This window comes from Delphinapterus leucas, chromosome 4 (assembly GCF_059928025.1).
Source record: "Delphinapterus leucas isolate spDelLeu-1000000601 "Yukka" chromosome 4, BTC_Dleu_Yukka2, whole genome shotgun sequence".
Taxonomy (NCBI): Eukaryota; Metazoa; Chordata; class Mammalia; order Artiodactyla; family Monodontidae; genus Delphinapterus; species Delphinapterus leucas.
Genome location: NC_143132.1, coordinates 128,018,513 through 128,037,190, shown reverse-complemented (window position 1 = coordinate 128,037,190; position 18,678 = coordinate 128,018,513).

The window sequence follows — 18,678 nt, the reverse complement described above, 5'->3', positions numbered from 1 at the left end:
ACAACCTCTCATAGCAAAGTTGTGGTGGTTAAGAGAACAGCATTATCCATAGTAGAACCAGAGAGTTCCTGGGGTTCTATCAGAAGTCTGGGAGAGAGGAAGAAATTCTAAAAATACTATGAATGGAAAGAAATGAGGAGAGTGCAAATTGGACCAAATTTCAAGGATGATCTAAACAAGGCTCTTTTTATGTTGGGGGTGAAAATACGGCCTTGTGTGCCCCAAGGCAAATGGAAGACTTCATACTTTTGCTTGTCTCTCTCCAATCAGGAAATGGAATTGTGTGTGTGTGCGTGTGCGTGTGCGTGTGTGTGTGTGTGCGCACGTGTGTGTGTGTTGTTTTTCCTATAAGTAATTAAAATCTAAAACTTTTAGACATCTGCTCAAAAGGGTCAGACATGGAGGGAGCCTATAGCTGGACCAGAAGAGGTAGAACTGAGGTGTAGAGCAGCCTCAGAGAGGTTTTTCAAGCTCCTTCAGCGCCCCCTGCTGTACAATGTCATAGCCCTGAAAGTCCGGGTCGTCGCTTACTTTAGGCAGGTCCTGGCCCTCTACGGAAGGACAAGGAAAGGACGTCTCTACTTCAAAAAGCTTACTCACTTCACTGGAGCAATGGGGTGTTGCCAGAGAGAAGCTGACTCCTTCCCAAGGGGCCTGCTTCCCTCACCCTGACAACCTGAGAGAGTATACAGTTTAGGTCCTGTTAATTTCTAGCTTCTCAGTTTTACTGGGTCAAAAGGCCAGGTCCCGCACATTGACTTGGATGTGCCCAGCTCCTCTGTACATGTGGTGAATGGGAAGAATGGCGGACCATTTCCCACGTATTTCCCCTCCTAAAGAGCAAAGGTGAGAATTCGGGGCCACGCTTTCTGTCGTCCCTCATCACAGTGAGAAGCAGCCTCCCGTTCTGCTATTGCTCGTGCTGCTATGACAACGTTCCAGCCACTGGGAACTGCTCACCACTCAGCATCATTCTGACACCAAGTGAGAGGGCCCTGCCCTGGCCTCCTCCAGAGGTCCCCTCCCCTCGGGACAAAGAGTCTGCAGGGCCAGCAGAGATGGGCCCACCCAGAATCTGCGCCATTCCCCAGACCGCAGTCAGAGTACCCAGGACCTGAGAATTCCCCGTCTCCTTCCAGGGCCTGCTCAGGCCTCTTCTCTGCCAGTGTCACTCTGCCAGGTCCCAGGGATGGCAAGGGGCAGCTGTTTGAAGGGGATTTGGACAGAGTTTGGGATATAGTTTCCGGGTCCACATGAGGGCCCCGGCAATGTGGGGAGGAGCAGAGCTGAGGGTAGGAAGGTATGGGAGGAAGACCAGGGGCCAGCCCTTCCTGTGCTGCCTCATTCCAGCCCAGAGCACCAAAGAGATGGGAATTCCACATTCAAACCTGGCCTTTCAGATCGTTATGAAAGTATGTTTGTCAAGGGAAGAGAGTAGAGCGTTTTTGTTTTTTGTTTTTTGTGGGGTTTTTTTGCGGTACGCGGGCCTCTCACTGTTGTGGCCTCTCCCGTTGTGGAGCACAGGCTCCGGATGCGCAGGCTCAGCGGTCATGGCTCACGGGCCCAGCCACTCTGCGGCATGTAGGATCTTCCCGGACCGGGGCACGAACCCATGACCCCTGCATCGGCAGGCGGACTCTCAACCACTGTGCCACCAGGGAAGCCCGAAAGTAGAGCGTATTTAATTAAGAACTTGTTAGCCTGATTTATAATTTTTAAATATTTTGATATATGATATATACGCCTCCGTCTATGTGCTTTTGCCCTCAACCCTGCAAGTGTTTGGGCACTGTTCCTCAAAATGCCTGGCTTCCATCACACTGTCTGTGTACAAGCTCTGGGCCATGTTGAAATGTCCATCCCCACCACCACCACCCCCCTTATCCACAGGCATAATCATTTCTCAATATCTAGGTCAAAAACCCCAGCCCCTCAGACCTCTGCTGGCCTTCGCCTCAGTCCCACACAGCAATCTGAGATCATTCGTTTTCAATTCCAGCCCTGCTATCAGACAACCTGCCCCTCCAGGCTGAGCGCAGAGCTGGCTCATTTAGCTCTACGTTTCCAGCATCAGAACGTTGCTCTCAAAATGAGGAGCGCCAGGTCCCCATTCTAGGGTCCCCATTCTAGGGTGACCCATCCAGGAAGGAGGGTTTTCCCGAGATGCAGGACTCGAAGTGCTCAACCGAGACAGTCTTGGGAAAACCAGGATGATTGGTGACCCTCATGGGGAAGAAGCTGTTCAGAAAGAAACAGGGCATCAGCGGCCAGGACACGAGTGGAACAAAGTGGCAATTTCAGTTTGAAACAATTAATGGGACTGTTGACTTTCCACCGTCCACCCCTCAGCCGTGAGGAAACTTCTAGACCACACGGAAATCTAGCCAGGCTGTGCAGGTCTGGGCTGGGAGAATGGAGGCCCAAGCATGGTTAAAGATGCTTTTATCTTTATTCATTGGAAGAACCTGGAAAGAAGGTGTTGTTTTCACCGTTTAATACTTAAATTATTCATTTAAATGATTTAATTTAAAGAATTAAAGGATTTTAGTAGGGGCAACTCCTACTAAATTTAAGTTTCTAGTCTAGTCTCGTTTCTCTGAAGAAACTTCTGGGGAACCCAGCTCATCACACAGCTTCCAGATGCCCGCACAAGGCATTTCGTGGAGTCCACTCTAAGGGTAAGTGTTCGCCTGTCTCAGTCTTCCCAGCCCTCTCCCCCTCCGCCTCCCACCCCACCCTGAGTCCCCCATCTGTCCTTCCAAGTAGGGTGGATGGGTTTTCCTGCTGAGTCCCTTCTTTGTTTTTCTTTTTCTTTTTCTTTTTTTTTTTTGCGGTACGCAGGCCTCTCACTGTTGTGGCCCCTCCCGTTGCGGAGCACAGGCTCCGGAAGCGTGGGCTCAGCGGCCATGGCTCACGGGCCCAGCCGCTCCCCGGCATGTGGGATCTTCCTGGACCGGGGCACGAACCCGTGTCCCCTGCATCGGCAGGCAGACTCTCAACCACTGCGCCACCAGGGAAGCCCCCCTTTCTATTTTTATCGTTAAAGCACCTGAACTTCCTTTAGAAACCACCCTTCAATCCCTTATTCCTCAACCCTACCTTCAGACCATGTGGGGGGAGCAGCGGGGGCTGGGTGGGTGGGAAATACAAGACTTAGTTTCTAGTACGTTGTGTGTCTACGTCTCAACACAAGAACAAAGAAACTGAGTCAGGATCTTCTCAATTGCCATAGAGAGAATAGTTGGCTTTAAGCAAAACTGGATCCAAGGGCTCAGGCAAAGTTATATTCTCTCTCTCTCTCTCTCTCTCTCTCTCTCTCCCTTTTCTCTCTGCTCTACTTTCCTCTGGCTTCAGTCTCAGGCTGGTTCTCTGCAATTGATGGTAAACATGTCCATTGCTGAATGGAATAAAGTTTTCCTCCCCCCAAAAAAGTCTTCAAAATGAGCAAAGACATTTCTAATAATAACCTCCCCCAACCATCAGAGTCTGGATTCAAACCCAGGACATCCAGCATCATGGTTGACACTCGTAACCTCTACTAGTAGGACACTTTGATGTAAAGCCAGTCATGAGCACCGCAAAACAAACAGCATTCAGCTAAAACTGAGCTAGGCGCTGTGTCAGATGCTTTCATCTCTATTCCTCAGAAGAACCTGAAAAGAAAGTACTGTTTTCACCGTTTAATAGATGCCAAGGTCCAAGTCCAAGGCCTTCACCACTCTGAGCAATGAGAATCGACATAGGAAATGAGAACCCAGTTTCCCGGCAGTTCCTGGACCTCGGATGAAAATTGGAATCAGGAAGCAGAAGCCTTCTCTCTCTCCCCGTCACCTCATCTCTGTGTCCCCTTTGTGTTTACATTTACTCAGTTCTCTCTGTGCTGGCTGGCCTTCTCTGCTTCTCCCTGCCCACAATGGAAGATGCTGGCCATCTCTACAGGACAGGCAAAGTCTCTATCAGAGACTGACTGCCATGCCTGTGTCCTAATTGCCACTTTATGGAAAAGGAAATCTGATTCCCACCCTCCCCAACTCCCCACTGAAGGGATCGGTTCCCTTCAGTCAGTTTACTCCTGGTCCAATGAACTCTGGTTAAAGGGACAGAGCCCTGTTAGAAGATGGCTGCAGAGACCCGACCTTGAGGGCAAACCATGATCCATAATCAGAGGTGGCAGGTGGGCTGGGAGAGGCCCTCAAGTGCCCATCACGTGGTCCCATGGGGACAAGAGCTGCTTAGTCAGTAACTGCATCAGTGTGACCCTCAAAACCTGTCATGGTGGCCTCGACTTTGCTGCCCAGCTTTCTACCCCAGTCTCCCACTGCAGTTGTACCCAGGCAGTTATAAAAAAGTCTCCTGGGACTCCCCTGGTGGCGCAGTGGTTAAGAATCCGCCTGCCAATGCAGGGGACATGGGTTCGAGCCCTGGTCCGGGAAGATCCCAAGTGCAGCGGAGCAACTAAGCCCGTGTGCCACAAGTACTGAGCCTGTGTGCCGCAACTACTGAGCCTGCACTCTAGAGCCCGCGAGCCACAACTACTGAGCCCGTGCGCCTAGACCCCATGATCCACAGCAAGAGAAGCCACTGCAGTGAGAAGCCTGCGCACCGCAACGAAGAGCAGCCCCCGCTCGCCTAGCTAGAGAAAGCCCGCACACAGCAACAGAGACCCAACACAGCCAAAAAAAAAAAAGTCTCCTGGCATGGAGGTGGGCTCAGGCCTTACCAACAGCAGCGTTTCACAGGTCTTTGTGGGTGAGAGGGCGCATGATCATGTGAAGTGTGGGATTTGGTAGAGGTATTTGTAAAGGACGCCTCATCCTTTACATAAAAAAGTGAACTTATTTTGACAGAGTGTCTTCACCTCACTTTGTCAAACTGCAAACATGTTATTCTTAAGAAATTTTATACACTTGTTTATGTGAAACCTGTGTTTTTAATGTGTTCTTTTGAGAAAAGTATTCCTTAAAAAAGAAAGAAAACATGTTTATATCTGGAAGATGAGTCTTGTAAACAAGCCATTCACATTTGAGAGAAAGCCAATGGAGGCAGGTTAGTATCTATGCTTAAACTCCTGACTGCTGTGACCTCCAACCCCCTGGTAAAAGTTTTAGCATGAAAACCCAGTCTGCCCTACCCTCTCTGAGATCAAACTTGTGACATCTCTCTGAATACTGAACCAGACACACAGACCTGAAGGAGACTCTAACCCTGTGTGGACCAGAGAGGAAAATCCTGCCAGCAGAGGTCACTGATGCTCCAGCTGGGACTCAGCAGGACAGCTCATTCCAGCAATGTGCCTGCCCCTCTTCCCTTTCTAGTAACTTGCTCCCTGTTTCACTTATTGAAGGAAATACATGTCGTTGTTGCACTGACCCAGTGCGTGCATGCTATCAGCAACTTTCTCAGTAGTACCTACCTTCTGATATCCCGAACTTAAGGGTTTTTAGATTAACACTAATACTCAGAACAGGACAGACAATAACAGGATGTCAGGTTCTGCTTCAAACTTGGGCTGTACCTGACCACCATTCCAGAAACTAGTTGCACTTGCTTCTTACCTGGATGACTGGGAGGTGACCCCACTGCTCATACACACACACACCACACACACACACACACACGGCTGAGGGTATGTGCGAATACCCCTAGAGTAAGGCTGGGTGCTGTGGTACGGCATGGCGTGGTACACCCAGAAGGGTGAAAAGAGAAGGTGCTTGCAGAGAATTAGGAGCATCTATGAGCCCCTTGTGGGCCAAAGAGTAGCCATGGACAATAGCTGCAGACCATGGACCAACTTGCCAGCGCTCTCAAGTGGCCACCAATACAGCAAAGAGATGCCACCACGGGCCATCTACCCATTCAGGGTGGAAAGGAAGAAACTACATTTGTAGGATTGGGGAGGGCATAATAAAGTACCTGAAAGCCACTGAATTGCCAAATGGTAGCACCCGTCTCATATATTGGCCAAGGCTAGGTTGCTGCCAGTCTCAGAGGCCAGGTGAGAAGACCACCTTTGTAAGCCATTAGGATATGTGGACTGTTCCCCACGCAGGCAGCCAGGTAATTGCACCTCACAGCCACTGGCCAATCGACGTGTGATGGTCTCATGAAAGCAGAAGGAAATACAGAGGCATTGTGGCAGCAGGAAACCATCTGGGAAGGGGAGGTAGCTGTCCATTTGGGAAGAGTTCTGAGGAAGAAGCATGTGACCTAGGCCTAAGCTAATCAATGCATTGCATTTCCATGGTCACAGTGATTGGGTCAGCAGTGTGCACGTGACCCACTCAGAGCCAATGAGACTTAGCGACTCCTGGAAATGCTGTAAGAGAGAAGGCATGATTCTCTCCTGACTGGACTTGGAGCTAGGGAGATACAGAGTCTGGAGGTTCTGCTTCCTCCTTGCCTGGAGCTGAGTGGGGCCACTTCGGAGGTCCTGAGATCATGACTATCTCAGTGGAAGAACCTCAAGACAGAGGGAAATTGAGTCCTGATGACACTGAGCCCTGAATCCAGCCACACCTGAAGTCAGTGTTACTCCTGGGTTTCCAGCAAGGAAATGGACTCCCCTCGCGCCCGTTAGAACGGCACTCCTGTGTCTCCTGAGGTGGGAAAGACGAGGCAGGTGTTCTCTGAGCAGGTTCTGCATCTGATACCCTTAGGATTCCTGATATGCCGGCAGATCTGAGATAAAGCCGGTCAGCCGGGGCAAGGTGCTCAGGCTCAAAAGGTCACCAGAGGTTGTTCTCTTACAAACATCCAGGCCATCCTGAATCTTGGGGACCATTCCTCACCCCAGAGTGGGAGCCAACAACTCCAAGGTATGAATTTGAACCCTAAGAGCTACACCAAGAGACCAGCATTTCTACCGCACATCACCTGTAGAAAACAGTACACATTGAGAAGCGCCTCCCTGAAATTAAAGTTGAAACCAACTTAAGTTTTAGAAGGGCTTCCAGCTGGAGAAGGATGATCAATTAATTGGCTTATTCCCATGATTACTAATTTAAATAGGTAAAGTATCATTGATTTTCCTATATTCAAAGTTCTGCCTTTATTTCTTTGTGTGTGTGTGTGTGTGGTGGTAAAAAAAAAATATCTAGGGTCATCTTGTTCCTTTCTGCTTTCCTCTCTTTTCTTTTTGAAAGTCTCACGTGTGCAGCTTGATGGATTTAACATTGTAGACCAAGTGACTCATCTTCTCTGGGTGTGTGTCCTCATCTATCAAGTAAGTGAGGCAGCATTTCTAAACTCTCCTCAGAGACCTCTTCCAAGCCAGTGACACCCATTCTGCATGTTTTTTTTAATAAAGTTTTTTTTAAATTTTTATTTTATTTTATGGCCGCTCTGCATGTGGGATCTTAGTTTCCCAACCAGGGATCGAACCCGTGCCCCCTGCATTGGAAGCGTGGAGTCTTAACCACTGGACCATCAGGGAAGTCCCCGTTTTACATGTTTTGATGTAATAGCACCTGTATCACGATTGCAGTATGACTTTTACCCCACACCTGACACAGGGGCCCTGCACGATTGAAACGGGATAAATCTTTGTTAGGCTGAGCTCCCCCAAGGGCCGCCTTGACACTGCCTCCAGAAGAGCCCAGCTTTGGGAGCAGGACGCTGTTAACCAAAAAGCCCATGGCCTACAGGACTGCACACTTGTCACAGTGCACACAGCCCGTGGCTAAGGGAAACCGGGGGACCCCATCATAGCCACTCTGGCAAATGCTCACACAAAGGGAATTTAATAGATATTTACTGGATGGATGGATGGATGGATCGATGGATCGATGGATCGATGGATGCATGGATGGGTGGATCTCTGTTCCAAATCCTTCAGGGAGAGAAAAAGGACTAAACAAAGAAGAAAGCCAGCTCTGAGGTAAGTAGGCTGTTGTCTTGACAGGAAAGGGGATTCCCTGGCCATCCAACCTGATGCTTATTGTTCAAATCAATTTCCAGTTCCTCTGCAGTGTAACTGCACAATCAAACTCCCTGGAAATCCTCTGGAGTCCAGCATCTTGCTTTAAGCCATAATGAAACCAGAGTATTTATAAATTGTTTGCTGAAGGGTTGGCTTTATGCCTAATGATGTTAGATCCCCTGGTGGGGGGGAAGGCATATATATCTGTTAAGAGGCTTTGGATTGCAATCCACAGAAAAACCAACTTAACAAGAAGTCTCAAAGTAGGCACTTCTGAAGTTCAGTTGTGTCAACAAGGACTCAGGCTTTTATTTACATCTGTCAGTGCTGTCCGTAATATCTACCCTCACAGACAGAAGATGGCCAAAGTCAATCCAAGCATCGGACTCTTATACAAGTCCAAGAGCAAAAGAAAGGGCAGCGTGGCAGGGCTTTTCTCCCTTCCTCGAAGGTCCTCAGTGACCCACAATTTAGACTAATCCTTGGTAAAGAGGAAACAGGTGTTCGCAATAAGTGTTATCCCCTGAACTGGGCTCATGGTCACCAAATGGCTGCATAAAACCTGAGCTCTATGAGCACAGCAGGAGAAGAGATGAGTCATGAGTGAGCAACCAACATGGTTGTCATAGCACGGCCACAAGGGCAGACACTGGCGATCATCCAGGTGAATCCAAATGGAACTAAATAAATTATTTTTTAAGTTTAAATAATCCACTTCCATAGTAAAAGTGGATGACAGCCGTGGACCAGGCAACCAAGGGCTCTGTGTGAAAAGCTCTGGAGGCTTCTGGAAGCTCTCGGTGACAATGAGGGCCTTCTTGCTCTATCACAGCTCCTCTGAGGCAAATGCAGAGACTTGATAAGTGTGCTTGGCCTCTTCCTGGGTAAAGGTCACGGCTCTCGGAGAAAGTGGCTCATTGTATGGCCTTGCAGAACAGTCATCATTTGTTCCTTCTCAGTGAAACTCAGCAGCCTGGGAACAGAACTGAGCTCCCTTCAACTTCCCTGGCCAGCTCTGACTCAAGAGCACACCCACGGGAGCCTGGATAAATGGCCCCGTGAGGGAGGCGTTGGGGGGCGGGGTAGGCAATGACCCCGGGAGGGCCAGAGGTTGAGGGCAAGGGGTGATTTCCCAGGAAGTACCAAAAATGCCACCTAAGAGGCCCATGTACTAACAATTCGCCTTTTATTTCCACCCTTTCTCAGCAGTTATGGAGGCAGGACCAAGGCTACCCTTGGTGCAGGGTGTGTGTGTGTGTGTGTGTGTGTGTGTGTGTGTGTGTGTGTGTGTGTGTTAGAGAGAGACCAGGAGCTGGGTATGTGTGTGAGTGGGAGGGAAGTGGGCAGGGCCAGAGGGCCAGAGATGGAGTGGCACCTGCTGTAATTAACCCACCCCCGGGGGTCACCCTGGGTAGAGTGCCACTCCTTTTTCCTCCCCCGCAGGTTTGGGAGGAGCCCATGAGACAAAGTGGGTAGAAGAATAGGTATATGTCGTGTCCTCTCTGGGCCTCTCTTCTACCTTCATCCATGCTCGGCTTCTACTCTCATCCTTTCCCCTTGTCTGCAGACATGACTGTGGGAGTCAAGAGCCCACTGCCCCAAGAACAGGCTATGTATGTGTGCCACTAGAGGCACCCAAGATTACTTCAGGATAGATGAACATTTTCTAGTTTAATAGATATGCATTTGTTTACGTTTCATTACCAAAAAAAATTGTAAGTTGTATGGTGGTCGTGAGAATTCCACTGGTTCTTGAGCTCTTCCTTCAGGAAAAGAACATTGAACTCCCCCTAGTGCTGGAGGAAGGCAAGACCCAGATGGAGGGAATTTGAACGAATGGCATCTTGGAGCGTAAAAACAGTGATTTCAGTATTAAAAAACCAAGTCTTTGGGCTCCACCACATCATACTTCTGGTAAATATATGTCTCATCTGGAGCACTTTCTATTTTTACATTAACAAAACTCTTGTAAATTACTCAGTGGAAATAGCTGCTTTCTAGGGGATCATATAGGAAGCTGGTAATTTCTGGATTGTACCCTGATTTCTAATTCCACTTTCAGCTAAGTCTTTTAATAAATCCCTAAATGTCTTTCTTTTTATTTCCTCATCCAGGAATTTGCAGAACATTACTGAGATTTCAATGAGTTTTTGTTTGTTTGTTTGTTTTTTGTGGTACGCGGGCCTCTCACTGCTGTGGCCTCTCCCGTTGCGGAGCACAGGCTCTGGACGCGCAGGCTCAGCGGCCATGGCTCACGGGCCCAGCCGCTCCGCGGCATGTGGGATCCTCCCGGACCGGGGCATGAAGCCGCGTCCCCTGCATCGACAGGCGGACTCTCAACCACTGCGCCACCAGGGAAGCCCTCAGCATCCTTTAAGTCAATATGCATTTCTCCTAAAACGGACAAATAGGCCAAGGTGTGCATATGTGTTTGACATACAATGTTTGAAAATATATGTGTCCCTGTAAAGTATAAGTAGTAACATCTTTGGCCAGGATTCCATTAACTGCTGTTTGCACTTTTCCAGTGTAATAACAGGTGTTTACAGTAATGACTGAGGAACTGCATATTCTTGAAGTTTCCTTTCAATAATCTTTTATTGTGCTGTCACACCATGGCTATAGAATGTATTTCTAGCACAGATATCTGTGTCTTCAAGTCACTCATGCATACACGGCACATAAGGTAATTCTAGACATTGTCCCACTCCCTGACTCCTTTTGTTTAACAGAAATTTTACTACAATTTAATATAGAAGATTCCTTTATCTGAACCAGGGAGAATGGAATTAAAGCTACTATTTAATAGAGAAAGAGTAAGAAAACGGTACATTTTGGTGAGGAAATGAAGTCAAATTTTTATTTTATTATTATTAATTTTTTAAATAGATCTTTATTGGAGTATAATTGCTTCACAATACCGTGTTAGTTTCTGTGACAGAACAAAGCGAATCAGCCATATGCATACACATGTCCCCATATCCCCTCCCTCTATTTATTTTTATTTTTGTTTTTTGGCCTTGCCGCAGGGCATGCAGGGTCTTAGTTCCCCCACCAGAGATCAAACCCGTGCCCCCTGCAGTGAAAGCGCGGAGCTTAACCACTGGACCACCAGGGAAGTCCCGAAGCCAAAGTTTTAAAATGTAAAAAGTTTCAAATGCCAGAGAAGATCCTCAGTCAGCAAAAACTAGATCGGACTACAACGTGTGTATTTGTAAACAGATACGCGATTGAGCAAAAAGCTGGATTTTCTTTTTTCTCCAACAGGTGGCGCTACACTAGCACCCTGCCTCATAAACACGGGCAGGGGAAAGGCCACGGGGAGCCACGAAGCCCACTTCCTGTAGCAGTGATCATGGGATCTATTATTTATGTTTGATTGTGGCCCTCGGGGACCTCCCTCCATCACAAGACGTAACCTAGCACAGGCCCACACACAGAGAGGCACTCGGTGAAGTGTGTTTAAGGAGGATGACTCCAATCATTCTTCCTAAATTCCTTTATTCGTTCACTCATTTACACAGTCAGTAAATATTTATTGAGTGCCTATCAAATATTGGGTGGGCCCCATGCTTGGGGCTGGAGATATAATCGTGAAGAAAATACATGGACACTGTCCCTGTGGTTTAGTGGAGGAAACAGACATTACTGAAATGCTCAAATTTATGAAATAATCGCAAAGTGTGGTAAGTGATCCAAAGGAAACGTACAAGCCATATAACAGTACAGACACCGGGATAAGATGAATCAAGGCAGAAAGGCGGCATAAATATGGACGAACTTCTGTACAGAATGAAAGAGGAATTGTCTAAAACGTTAAAGTCTACCCTGTGACTACGTATTAAGTTATTAGGAATATATGTAGCACTCTTTAAAATCACCCACCACCCTTGCCATGGTCACCAATAGACACAATAACCAACAGACATAGAAAAAGTGCCCCATTCATCTCCCACTAAAGATTACACTTCAGCCAAAGTCTGGGATGGTTCCATATTTTCTCTCCTAAATGGCTTTCCTTCCTCTAACCTCCCTCCCTCAAAATGCAGTAATTGCATCAGAGGCTGCACATAACCTACAACTTAAATTTCCGCAACATGGTTTTCTTCGTGTCAATTCCCTTCTCATGAAAGAGTCGGAAGGTCTGACTCTCTCAAAGCTGACATTCCAGTTTCTCACCCTGTTACTGAAGGATCTCCATGACATGCTCTAACTTCCTTTCAGTTTGCTTCCCATAGGCCCCTATACAAATCCTGTAGGCATTTCTTAGTATACCTACCACCCTGGAATAAACATTGCCCCTATCTCCCTTCCCTACCTCTGTTCCATGCCTTTGCTCCATGCCATTCCAGGCATCTGTGTAGCTTTCTTTCTTACCAATAATGATGCCTTCCTTAAAACAAAACCACCAGCTTTTCAGGTGTTAAAGTCCTTTAAAAAAAAAAAAAAAACATTGATGATAGGAATAGGGGTTTCTTTTAAACATACTTGCTTGGTGAAAAAAAAAATTGATAACTCACATGTGGAATCTAAAATATGACACATACCACAAAAAAAAAAGAGAATAAAATACGACACAAATGAACATATCTACGAAACAGACACACAGACTTACAGAACAGACTTGTGGTTGCCAAGAGGGGGCAAGGGGAGGGATGGACAGGGAGTTTGGGATTAGCAGATGCAAACTATTATGTACAGAATGGATAAACAACAAGGTCCCACCGTATAGCACAGGGAACTATATTCAATATCCTGGGATAAACCATAATGGAAAAGAATATGAAAAAGAATGTGTATATATGTATAACTGAATCACTTTGCTGTACGGTAGAAATTAACCCAACGTGGTAAATCAACTATACTGCAAGAAAATAATTTTTCTTTTAAATTGATAACCCTGTTAGTCTTCCCGTTAAAAACATTTTATTACATTGATCTTTTGAACTGTAGAATCAGGGAAGCACAGTGCTACAAAGAAGTCTCCCTTGGCAGGCTCTGGCCTGACTTCATTTGGGAGAGAAAATTAGCCCACACCTGGGAGGGCTGTCCTAGTGCTGAGGCTCTGTGATTCCAGGTCAAGAGACCTCAAGGATGGTAAACAGTTCTCCAGTCTGTTAAGATTTGCCCTCAGCGTTCTGGTTTCCTGTCTGAGGACCTACATCTTCTTCCGGCCATTTGCTGGACAGACGCAGTCTGCCCACAGGCTGCAGTCTCGGCCTTGCAGGCCTCTATGGAACTACCACGTTAGAACATGACGTGTGATAAAAAAAATTATCAATGTATATAATGGTGGTAATTTCATTGTGAAATACCCAAATATGCTGCTTTCTTTTTAATTTCCTTACACTGCCCTTCCCCCTGCCTCGTATTTCCAGCGGTTTCCACTTGCCTCAGGGAGGTTTAGTGTTGTTACAGAGGGACACAAAGAAAAAGAAAAAAAAAAATTAAGTATCAGCTTCCAAATAGGATTTTAGTATTTTTCTGCCAGATGATCTTAAAAGCTAGGTTTCATAAGGGAGAGAAAAGATGTTCTAGATTCCTTTATTTCTCTTGTTGGCATATCAAAAGTCAGTTTGATCATAGAGTTTACGCAGGGAAGTAGACAAGGAAAAGAAAGAATGCCCACCCCATCCCTGCCGCCCCACTAGTCCTAGGTTGTCAGAGATGATGCTAATCTCCCTTCTCCTGATTCCACCCAAAGTGGGCAGGCTTGTTAAGTAGGTGGGGGAAAGGTTGAGGGCTTCGCTGGTAAGAAAGATGAGAACAATTTTGGAGAAATGAAATGCTACATCTTCTTTGCACATTTGTGAGTAGGGTGAAAAAATCTGCAACTCTTCACACATGTGAGTGTTGCCAGCTTTCCTCACCCTCCTCCCCACTGCTAAATTTGGTGTTGCTGGAGTTGCCCAGTTCCTCCCATCCACCCACACACAACTGGGGAGAAGAGCTTGGAAGGTCCAGATCGGATCTTTGGAGAATCAGGGGAAAGGAAGAGAGAGAGAGTTGGTGTAAGCCACACGGGTAGATTCTAAGGGAAAAAATGGAGAGTAGGGGGCATGAATGTTGTTCAGAGGCATCATGTGGGAGTGTGGGAGGAGGCCACAGAGAGATGTAGGGAGAGGGTGGGTGAGAACTGCTATTCTGGGGAAAGAGGGTGAGAAATGGATGGTTGGATATTAGAGAAAAGGAAAGGTATTTTGATAAGAGCTGCTCTAGATTGCATACTGACCCTTATTTATATTCCTTGAGATGAAGAGTAGAAATCCTATCAGGACTTTGCTTCTTTGAACCCCACCCCCTCAGGGACTGGACCACGTGGATCTCAGGTTTGACAGGTCTCTGACTTACACGCACAATGACCCTGCTACTATATAAGAGATGTGTTAATGTAGAGCAGGGGGTGATTTTGCCTCCCAAAGGACATTTGGCAATGTCTGCAGACATTTTTGATTGTCACAACGGGGAAGATGCTAGTGGCATCTCGTGGGTAGAGGCCAGAATGCTGCTAAACATCCTACGATGTGCAGGACAGACCCTATAGCAAAGAATTATATCAGCCAAAATGTCAATAAGGCCACAGTTGAAAAACTCATACAGAAAACTGGAGGAAACGGGCTGTTGTTTCCTTACATCTTCTCTTCCCAAAGACCAAGTGAAAGACAGCATTTTTTTCCGTTTTAAACATTTCAAGTTTGTGATATTAATTCTTAAACAGCACTACATACATACAGTAATATCAGCCAAATCATAGAATTCAGGTTCCTGAAAACATTTAAGGTAGGAGAATGTCTATTGAAGAATTCCACACCCTGTGAAAAAACAGAGTTGAATATGAAGGTTTCCAGAAAATTCATGAAAAGCCCTTATACATATTTTTGTTCTTAATATAAAAATATAAACCTAGCACACCAAATTAAATAACTATCACATTTAAGACATGATCATATACCCAGAGAAAACCATAATTCAAAAAAACACATGCACCCCAATGTTCATTGCAGCACTATTTACAATAGCCAGGACATGGAAGCAACCTAAATGTCCATCGACAGAGGAGTGGATAAAGAAGATGTGGTACATATATACAATGGAATATTACTCAGCTATAAAAAGGAATGAAACTGGGTCATTTGTAAAGACGTGGATAGACCTAGAGAGTGTCATACAGAATGAAGTAAGTCAGAAAGAGAAAAACAAATATCGTATAATAACGCATACATGTGGAATCTTGAAAAATGGTACAGATGATCTTATTTGCAAAGCAGAAATAGAGACATAGACGTAGAGAACAAATATACGGATACCAAGGGGGAAAGGGGTGGGGAGGGAGGAATTGGGAGACTGGGATTGACACATATACATTATTGGTACAATGTATAAAATAGACAACTGATGGGAACATACCGTAAAGCACAGGGGACTCTACCTAATGCACTGTGGTAACCTAAATGGGAGGGAAGTTCAAAAGGGAAGGGATATCTGTATGTGTATGGCTGATTTATTTAGTTGTGCAGTGGAGGCTAACACAACATTGTAAAGCAACTATACTCCAGTAAAAATTATTTAAAAATCAAAAGATGTGATAAATATGACCAGTCATGGTTACCCTCCATCTTTTGCTCACTACTAGAGAATCCTCAGAATCTAGCTCTCCTCCCATCCCACCGCTCAGCACACTTTCACTGAGATCCTAATGAATTTCTTTTGTGTTGCTCCAGATAAGACATCTACTAAAATGGATTACTGGGAGTAAGGATGTAGCCACAAGCTGATAAAGCTCCCTGGAGATCTGACCATAGTAACAAGTGTGAAAACAACTTGCAACTTTGAAATCAATTTTCCAGCTTCTACAACAACCCACAAAAAAATGGAAGATGGTTAGATCTAGCCCACTACTAGACAACAGTTCATGACCCATGAGATTCTGCTCTCCTCAGTTACCTCTGCCAAAAATGAGCTGCTTATGACATACACAGGCCCAGCCCGGGGGAAGGATTGCAAACCCCAGACCCTGCCTCTTTCCCTTCCACCTTCCTCATCTGACTTCTGAGACGTTGCCTTTTCTTTGCATCTAAGCTTTCTGCAAAGCTCAGGCTCAGCCCAGCATGATTATGTGGTCTGTTCTGGTTTCCCTTGTGGGTTTTAAATTCAGAATTCTGAGCTCATTTATTAGCAGCTTCTCTGAACAGACCATCTCATTCATTTGCTCATTCATTCATTCATCATTCAGCAATCATTTAGTAAGTGCTTTCTGTGTTCTTCCATGTTTTCTATGCACAAGAGAGGCAAAGACAAATAAAATATTGTCCAGTTGTAATAGGGAAAAACAAATCTGACTCCATATTGGACGGTTTCTTTTACTTTAAACTTTGTATTCTGTTGCTTTTGCTACAAGTTAAGAATGTTGCCTATAGTCTGAAATATACAGGATAGCCCATTCTCAAGGCTCTGACCTTTAAAGGTATAATACTTTTCCATTCATATAGAGATAAAAAGTTGCAGAACAGAGAATAATATTTGTGTTGTTGGAAGTTTACGGGAACATTGTGACCTAATCTACCTGGACAGCTGCAGGAACAAAGGATTCTGACACCAAGGAGTTTGCAACAACTAGCCACACCCCCTCCCCTTTTAGTATAAAATAAGCCTGAATTCAAATTTGGGTAAGATGTTTCTTCGGGACACTAGTCCACCATCTTCTTTGTCTGCTGGCTTTCTGAATAAAGTCACTATTCCTTGCCCCAATGACTCGGCTCTCGATTTATTGGTCTGTTGTGCAGCGAGCAGTATGAGCTTGGACTTGGTAACACAGTCCTTGAGAATCTTACATAGAGGTGAACAAATGGAAAGGTAAATGTGCTTTGGGCATTACAGTGAATGTACACACAGGGTACTCTAGTGACGCCAAGGAAGAAGAAGCCAGTTCTACAGAGCAAACCAGATGAATCTCCGGTGTTAGGCGTTATTGAAATATTTTCAGTTGAACTTATTATTGAAAGATAAGTAGGTATGTTGGTGTGCGGTACAGAATTGGCTGTCTACTCTGAGGCTATTGTTCCCCTTTCTTTCTCACAACATTGGTTTAGTTCAGGTCTCAGGCAGAAAAGCACTTTGGGAGGGAGAGTCCATCTCCAGATTCAGGGGTATTGATGTTGATCAGGCTAAGACAATTATACCTTCATCATGATTGCAAATGTGATGTTAAGGAGAAGACACCTGGTCCGGGTTGGAGAGAGTATAATGGTGGGGGTGACTTCCAGAAAAACTGTCTGGGAAGGGTTTTCCCCTCTAATAAAAAAAAAGAGAAGGAGAGATACTTTAGGAGAAAATGCTCATTCCTGTCATTGGATGTTGAGATGTTTAGAGCTGCAGCAGTCATCTTGTGCTCATGAGGTCAAAGCCAGGAGAATGGCAAAGAAGGTAACTCAGAAGCTTGATATTGTTGAGTTGAATTAATCATCCTGGGGCTGTGTACCTAAGAACTCTCCCCCAGAAAAAAAATTTTATTGTGGTACAATATACATAACATAAAATGTACAATCTTAGCCATTTTTACATGTACAATTCAGTGGTATTAAGTATAGCCATATTGTTGTACAACTGTCGCCTCTATCCTTCTCCAGAACACCATTCATCTTGCAAAACTGAAACTCCGTACCCTTCAAACAATAACTCTCCCTTCCTCTCTCTCCTCCGCCCTTGGCAGCCACCGTTCTACTTTCTGTCTCTAGGATTCTGACTACTCTAGGTACCACATAAAAGTGGAATTTTTCAGTATGTGTCTTTTGATGACCAGATTATTTCACTTAGCATAATAGCCTCAAGTTTCAGCCATGTTGTAACACATCAGAATTACCTTCTTTTTTAAGGCTGAATAATATTCCATTGTATGTATATACCACATTTTGCTTATCCATTCATCTGTCAGTGAACATTTGGGTTGCTTCCAACTTTTCTCTATTGTGAATAGTGCTGCCATGAACATAGGTGTACAAATCCCTTTGAGAATCTGCTTTCAGTTCTTTGGGGTATGTACCCAGAAGTGGAATTGCTGGATCATATAGTAATTCTATTTTTAACTTTTTTGAGGACCCATAATGACTTTTTTATGGACAAAATAAACTGTAACCGTTTAAGCCATTTTCTGACAGTTTTTCTGTTACTTGCAGCCAAAAGCCTCCTACCTAGTATCGTGAGGGGTTGGGGTAGGGAGGATATCTTGGACAAAGGGCGCAGGCGGAGTGCAGCAAATCTGCACAGAACCACCTGGCACATTTAGGAAGCTGCAAAGAGCTCGACATATCAGCACATAAAGTGCAGGACTGTATCATTTGTATCTGTTGTTGTAACAACAGAACCCATCCTCGTTAGGTTAAGCAGGAAACAAACGCATTAAAGGTCCTGGGTAACTAAGAATCTCTTGGGAGGGTCAAAGAGTCAAGTGGAAAGCTTTTCATCTAAGAACAATACCCAAGTCACACATCTGGTCAACACGCGCAGGCACTGTGGTTTGCACAGGATACAGTAACACAGGCCTCTACCTTTACTGCCTGAGGTCTTTCTGCTCTGCCTTCGCCAACGATGTCCTCTTCTTCCTCATATTTCTCTCCTCTGAATTAAAGTCTCTCGTGGCTAAAGCTCCCTGGGGGAAACTGAGTCACGTGCATGCGTCCCAGATTCAAGAGAGACTTTGACCTTGAGAAGGAGGGACACAGTGTTCTGAGGCTCATTCAAATTCAGTAGGAAAGAGTGCTGCG